Source organism: Numenius arquata, chromosome 8 (genome assembly GCF_964106895.1).
Source record: "Numenius arquata chromosome 8, bNumArq3.hap1.1, whole genome shotgun sequence".
In the NCBI taxonomy this organism is placed as follows: Eukaryota; Metazoa; Chordata; class Aves; order Charadriiformes; family Scolopacidae; genus Numenius; species Numenius arquata.
Window position 1 is genome coordinate 50,221,637 of NC_133583.1, and position 7,274 is coordinate 50,228,910.

Below are 7,274 nucleotides of genomic sequence, written 5' to 3' on the forward strand. Positions count from 1 at the left end.
CTAGTGCTTTCCTCCAGTCGCGGTGGGGATGTCTAGGAGTGGAGACGGGTCCCTCTGAGCCAGAGCCGCCCATTCCTCAGTCCTTCTGTACAGATGGAGGTGCTGCCCAGGCAGCAGACCTCCACACCAACCAGTTCTGACCACGGCATTTAGGATCTTCGCCCCAGCGCCAAACGAGGGAATCCGACTCCAAAAGCATTTCCAGTCTCTGGCTGAATTTCTGCTCATGTGCATCTCTCGCCCTCTCTCACGCGACTGCATTTCACAGCGAGGCTTTAGGTGGGTGGAATGGGATCTTTTTTTTAAACATGTAAAATAGTTACTAGTGGTTTTTATAATCTCCTCTCTCTTTTATTTTTTATTTTTTGCAAGTCTTAATGTTTTGCCCAGGCAGAACTAGACCCACCAAACCTTTGGGAGTTGGGTTTTTATTTTAAATTTCCTTTTGCTTTTACATTTTTTACTGCCCTGTGTTTATTTCAGCCCAGTCACTGCTGGTTCTGCCCATTTTAGTGCAGCTTCCTTGGTAATTCGCAGCAGCTGGCTTGTGGTTCCTGCCCGGCTCCATTCCCCATAGGCTACTTTTTAATCCTCTGTAGAATATGAAATTTCATGGAACTGGACCTAAGCTACCAATTATTTTTTTAGCCTTTCCCTCCCCCCCTCCATTATTTCCTGAGTAGGTTTGAGTTTGGGAGGGTATATGGGGTCGCCGGGGAAGCGGTCCCCATTGTCAGCTGGAAACCGTTCAGTCCTATTACGATGCGTGTTCAACCAATCCAGTGACCGTGTGTATTGGCAGATCCCGATATGACGTGAGTTGTCGTCGCCTTGTTTGTGAGAGACCCGAAATCCCGGGCTCCGGGCTTTGGAGCCTCTTTTTGTGTGTCTCGCTGGGAAAGGGGGCGGGAGAAGTGAGCGGGTCCCACACTTCCCCGGGGAGGGGATGGAAAGAGCGAGACACAGCCCTTTTTGTTAATCCCGCGGTTCTGTGCGTGCAAGCGCCATTCTGTCACCTCTCACCAGTGAAGTGCATCGGAGCATTTACAAAGGCAAGGAGCACAAGCCCAGCCGTCCCCCCAGCGGAGCCGGGCAGGCTCCCTTTGGAAAGCAGGGTACTGCAGGGAAGGGGAGGGGAGTACACATGGCTTCAGAGGTTGGGTGTATCTATAATTTCTGCTATCCTGCAAATGTTAAAAGTCACTAGAATATTGTACTTTCCGCTACTTCAGGACGTTCTAATGAACCAATGTGGCAAGACTACTGGACTTAATTTAATGGTACTATATATTAATACTCCTTATTATATCACGCTTGCACTAAAGACAGGGAGTGAGCAGCCCTCTTTCGAGTGCATTGAGTTATGAATAAAGGTGGTGGAAGGGTATCTAATTGTATTATCACATGTATTCCGAATGTTAAGAATCCAAGCTACGTTGAAATCAGCAATCCAGGGTTGGTAATGTTGGAGGACACATTCATTTTTACCTTGTGGATGCATAGTGCTGTAGGGGTCACTGTTGTATACAGTCTGTTTTCTATTTGTTAATAAAAAAAAAAAATCTACAGCATCATTGCATAATTCTTGATGTTAATAAATTTGAATAATCGGGTTTCATACAAGCTGGCTTTGCTGTCTGTTTCTTCAGCAATAAGCAGAGGCCACAGAATCCCTCGGAGATGGGCGTGCTCCCCAGCCTGTTGCCAGAGAAGTCTTTTCATGTAGACACATCCCAGCCACGATGCCCCACGCTTTCTGCAGGGAACCTGTGCCAGGAGGGAGCTCAGAGACCCTCTGAGACAACCCACTTTGTGCATGTGTGTGCTCAACCTCCTGCCTACCTGCAGAGAGTCCTCGGTCCTTGGCACCTCCAGGAATGGCTCCTGCCAAGCCTGTCTTTCCAGCCATGGCCCTCTCTGCATCCCCTCCACTTCCCAAAGGATGGATCATTCCCAGCAGGAGGAGGCCAGTAGCCACTTTCTGCCCAGGCCATGCTCTGCACAAGCTGTCCCAGTGGTGGCTGGGGCCTGCAACCTGCCCTCCCCACCTACTCTACTGCCAGTTACTAATCCTCAGAGGACCCCAGGATGTAGCAGGATGCAGCCCTGGGGTGATGCTGAGCTTTGCTGGAAGCACGTTTGCGTGCACCCCCTTCCCTGCCAGCAAGCTGGCTGCAGGACCAGGCTGGAGTCGGCTTGTGGGTTTGCAGAAAAGAGTGGGGTGGGTGGCAGTGGGTTTGGTGGCAATATCAGTCCTGGATGAGGCTGAGATGCTGCCGACCTCCTGGGACGCTGCAGTAACGCTGTTCTGCAGCACTGAGCACGGTTGTGTATGCGAGGTTACTGCTCAGCAGTAGAACCCTCGCCCGGCCCCTAACTGCAGAGCAGCACCCGAGTTATGTCCAGGTGTGAAACCCCCACCAAGGCATGTGGCTCAGCCCGCTCTGCGTGGGCCGGCCAGCCCCAGCCCTGCCTACGCGTGAGCTGCAGACCCCCGGCTCAGTGCCAGCTCCTAGAGAGAGCAGCACCCGCAAACAGCACAAGCGAGCAAGGGAAAGGCCGCTGCAAAGGGGCAGAACCTCATGGGCCGTGGCCCCATGGCCTGTCCACCCACCCTGATGGAGCGCAATCTCCCCTGGCCAGCATGCGCGCCACGGGTGGGAGCGTGTGGCGGAGCGATGAGCTTGTCCCCGACGTGACTGTGGGCACTTTCTTACAGACTCCTCGCTGACTTTGCTGGAGCTCGGCCACACACACGGCGTTTCCTGCCAGGCCAGACCGGCGCCCGAGCAGGTGCCAGATGCAAAATGGTGTTTCCCCCTCGTCTGGCTGGTTCCTACCCCAGTGCTTCCCCCCCCCCCGGGGTGACCCGAGGCTGGCGGAGCCTTCCTCTGGCTCTGCTGTTGGGCAGGATGCAGATGCGAGGGCGAAGCGAGCTCCTGCCCTGGGGAGGCAGCACACGTGCGCAGACGTGTGCTCACATGCAGGTGCCAGCACCGCTGGCATCGGGACGCTTCACTTTGCGTCGCTGCCAGGCACAGGATGGCAAAGCTCCACAGCCAAGCACACACCTGCTCATATGCGGGTGCGTTTGGGGAAGAAGGATGCGGTGCTGAGCACTGCGCCTTGGGAAGCCGGCCGGCTGGGAAGCAGGCAGTGAGCACCCGCCAGCGCGGCAGCAAGAACGCTTTGGCCGTGCCGCTGAACTGCAGCTGGTGAGGACGCCTTGCATTCGCCACACGGATGTGCCACTCACCAAGCACCCACCAGGCACTGCCCTCTGCACAGCACCAACCGTAAGGGATTGGAGCATCTCCCTTATGAGGAAAGGCTCAAAGAGCTGGGGCTCTTTAGCCTAGAGAAGAGAAGGCTGAGGGGAGACCTTATCTGTGTTTAGAATTTCCTAAAGAGTGGGTTGAAGGATGATGGAGCTGGACTCTTTTCAGTGGTTCCCAGTGATAGGATGAGGGGTAACGGGCACAAGCTGGAACTTAGGAAGTTCCATTTAAATACGAGGTGAAACTTCTTTACAGTGAGGGTGACAGAGCACTGGAACAGGCTGCCCAGGGAGGTCGTGGAGTCTCCTACTCTGGAGATTTTCAAGACCCGCCTTGATGCAGTCCTGAGTAATGTGCTATAGGCAATCCTGCTTTAGCAGGGGAGTTGGACTAGATGATCTCTAGAGGTCCCTTCCAACGCTGACAATTCCATGATTCCGTGAACCTCTAGTCTGTGTGTGGCTTCAAATGCTCTCACCGAAACAGCAGTTGCCGGAACACTTGTATCCATGCACAAGCACCTTCTTTCTCCTTGTCCAAGAACACTTGGGGCTCCCCTCCCCACTTGATGCCGTGTTCTTGGCCCAAACCCTTTATAACTGACCCAGGGAAAACATGAGGGACCAAACACTCCCAATTGACCACCTCTGCAGACTCCGCTTCTCTGCCTGATGTGTAGGGCACGGAGTGACCTTTCTGGGTGGTCAGTGAGCTGAGGAGAAACAGGAGGAGGGAGAGAAAGAGAGAACAAGTGTCTCGGCACGGACCACTCTGGGAATAACATGACCGAGCGCGGGCCTCGGCAGCAAGGCTATGGCTGGGCGGGCACTGCGTAGGTACTTACATCGCGGAGGTGAAGCCACGTGGCCAAAGCCTCGTGCTGGCCACACAGGGCCACGAAAGTCCCATTCCCCCATCCTCCTCACATCCAGCCAACACCAACCCAAAGGGGATGGAGTCATACCTGTTTAAAAGCACTTCTTTCAACATTTATTTCCCTTTATCTCTGCATATCACACAAAATAAAAGGGGAACAGAAACCAAAGACTAACTACGTACAGCAGACAGACAAGGAGGCCAACCCAGTCTGCCCTCGAAGCCAGCGCAGTGGCTTGTGCCATGCTCCAGGCAGAGCCACGCTGCCTCTTCCCAGGGCCTGGCACTGCCATGCCTGGGCTGTGGTGCTCAGCTTTCCCTGGCCGGAAAGGATTTATCCCAGCTGGCATTTTTTTTGCCCCATCTTCTCTGGCGTCAGTTTGAGGCATCTCCCTCCCTCTGGTATCAGCCTGGCTTCCCAGTGCCGTGCTGTGCTCCGGATCTGAAGAACAGTCCCAAGATGATGTCGTAAGGCGGCGTTTGGCCTCTTTCCCCTGGAGTCTGTCTGACAGGCCAACACCACTTGCACTGAGCAATGCAGCTGGGTAGTTACTGCTGGCTTTTTGGGTTTTTTTTCCATTCCTTAATTGTACCAGGTAGTGCTAACGAAGCCTCAGATAAGCAGCTTTGTAAAGGGCACGGTTTGGCAGGTGGGACAGCAGCTAAATGGCAGCTAGTCAAGGGTGAATTTCTGGGCACTGAGGTGCTCTTCTGCTCCATTTTCTTCTTTTTTTTAAATTCATTCTGTTGATATCTGTAGCAAGAGAGCTGTGTAGGCCCTGCCTAAGCTTGGCTTGCCTCCTAGTGATGCTAAATCATAGGACCGTAGAAAGGTTTGGGATGAAAGGGACCTTTAAAGATCATCTAGTCCAAATAACATCCTGCTCAAGCCCTTGCCCTTTGGGATTCCATTACTTTAATTTCATTTTTCAAGGGCAAAATAGTTGTTAAATAAGGAAAAGAAACAGTTGCATCACTGAACAAATCTGAGCTGACTCTGCGCAGTAGCTTGGCAACTCCTTCCCCCACAGCCCTGGCATTTCTTGTTCTCAGCAATGTTGCCATTTTCATTTGTCAAGTTTCTCAGTTAACAGTGACTCCCCCCCCTCCCCCCCCGCCTTTTTTTGCCTGTTCCGACCTGGTTCATTTCTGAGAGTCTGAAAAATTCTGATCCCTCCAATTACAAGCTCATTGTCGCCCTTTTCCCAGTTTTAATAAGCAACCTCAGTCCACAGTAACAATTATATATCATCAAGCTTTCCTGCCTACACATTTCTGCTCACAGCAACATTTTACCACTTAACATGAAAAGCCTGGCTGGTGCCTCCTGATACCAGAAAGCTGGGCTTTCTTGAGTAATGGATGGTGAGTGCAGCTCCAGGCCACCAGAAAGGCCAGACATTCAGAGGTCATCTCAAACTGTTACCTGCCAGTTGCCTGTGTTGGTACCACTGTCTGTAGGAGGCTGAGTGTTGTTCCTGCTGTCATTTTAATCCACTTTGGGGTTCCGGTCCATATGCCTGGCAATTCAGAGTCTGAGTGGGTCAGAGAGGCAGCAGCCCACAGAAAATCTGTGTTGGAATGCTGTTTTGGTAAGATTTTCAGGGCTGCCGCACGCTTGTAGCATGACACCGAAAGAAACCTGTGTCAGGAGAAACATACAGTGAAATTAAGGTTATATTTAGGCATGAGGGACCAAGTGTGGTCCTTGAGGATGGTTATGAGCTCTTTCGGGTGGGTTGTGCTTGCTGTCAAGGTTGCCTATTGGCACTCACACATTTAAAAGGCATTTAGCACAACGCAATCCGTGAAAATCGCAGCCAGTCCCAGCCAAGGGGAGGTCAGAATCCCTGGACAGGCTCTGTCAAGCCGGCCAGCCTTGTCCACACTCGAAAGCTTTTGCTGCTCAAGCTCCGCTGTCAGCTCCCGATCCTCAGCACAACAGCGGTGGATTATCGACAACGCATGCTGGCCACAGGGACACTTTTCCACGTTTCCAGCTGACCAGTGTGTGCTGGCCAAACTCCCTTGCGTGGGCCGGGCCTGGCACTGGCCCAGCCCCAGGTTGTGTCTGCTGCCAAAAGTTTGCATAGTATCAAATACTACTTTGGCTTTGCTTACAGACAGAAATGGTAGAGAGTATAATTAGCTTGGTTAATACGTCCAATTGGCACATGCTTATTGTGTGTCACCATTCAGCTCCTGAAGCCCATTAGCTCACCGGAGCACCCATTTACACAGGATTAGCACCCAGCGCTTCCAACTCCAGGCTGCCCCGGCTCCAGGTGCCCCGTGGGCGCTGTGAAGGCCCCTGGGGCTTCCCATGCCACCGGCCCCGTGCCCGGCCGCCTCTGCCGGCCGCTCATGGCTGGCCCCGGGCCCCTGCACCGGGACTGCCCGCTGCAGCCTGCCATATCTGATGGCAACCGGCTGCTGGGCGGCCGGGCGAGGCTCCTGTCCCCACTCGGCTGGTCCATCCCGGCATCTCCCCTGAGGGCAGGCCCGGGCTCCGCGGGGCTCCCGGTCCTGCCCTGGGCCGCCGTGAGGCCGAGCAACCGCGCTGCCCTCGGGCCTGGCCTCTGTCCCCATCCGCTGCGGGTGTCTCCGGGGACGCGGGGGCGGGGTGTGGGCGGGGCACGGGTAGGCCCGCCCGCCGTGACAGCTGTGGGCGCCCCGGCTGCCCCCGGCCCGGCCCGGCCCCCCCGGGCGCCCCGAGTAGGCCGGGGCCTCCCTAGCAACCACCCCCTAGCGACCGCCCGCCGGCCCTCCGCCCGTCCGCCTAGCAACCGCCCCGCTCCCGGCCTCCTGATTCGCTGGCCAGCCCCGAGCGGCCATCGAATTCCTATTGGCTATGAAGCGGGAAGCGGGCAGCGATTGGCTGCGCCGGCGGAGGCGGGGCGGGCCGTGGAGGGGAAGGGGGCGGGGCGGCAGGGCGGGGCTCGGGCGGTGGGGAACGGCCGCGGTGGCGTCGGCGGCCTGCCGGACTCATTGGGCGCGTGGTGCGGAGGGATACGACGGCCGGGTGTTGAAGCAGGGAGGGAGGGCGGAGGAGGCGAAGAAGAGGGACGCCCTGCTGACGTGAGCACGCCGGGCGGGGACTCGGATCCCTCCGCGTCGGAC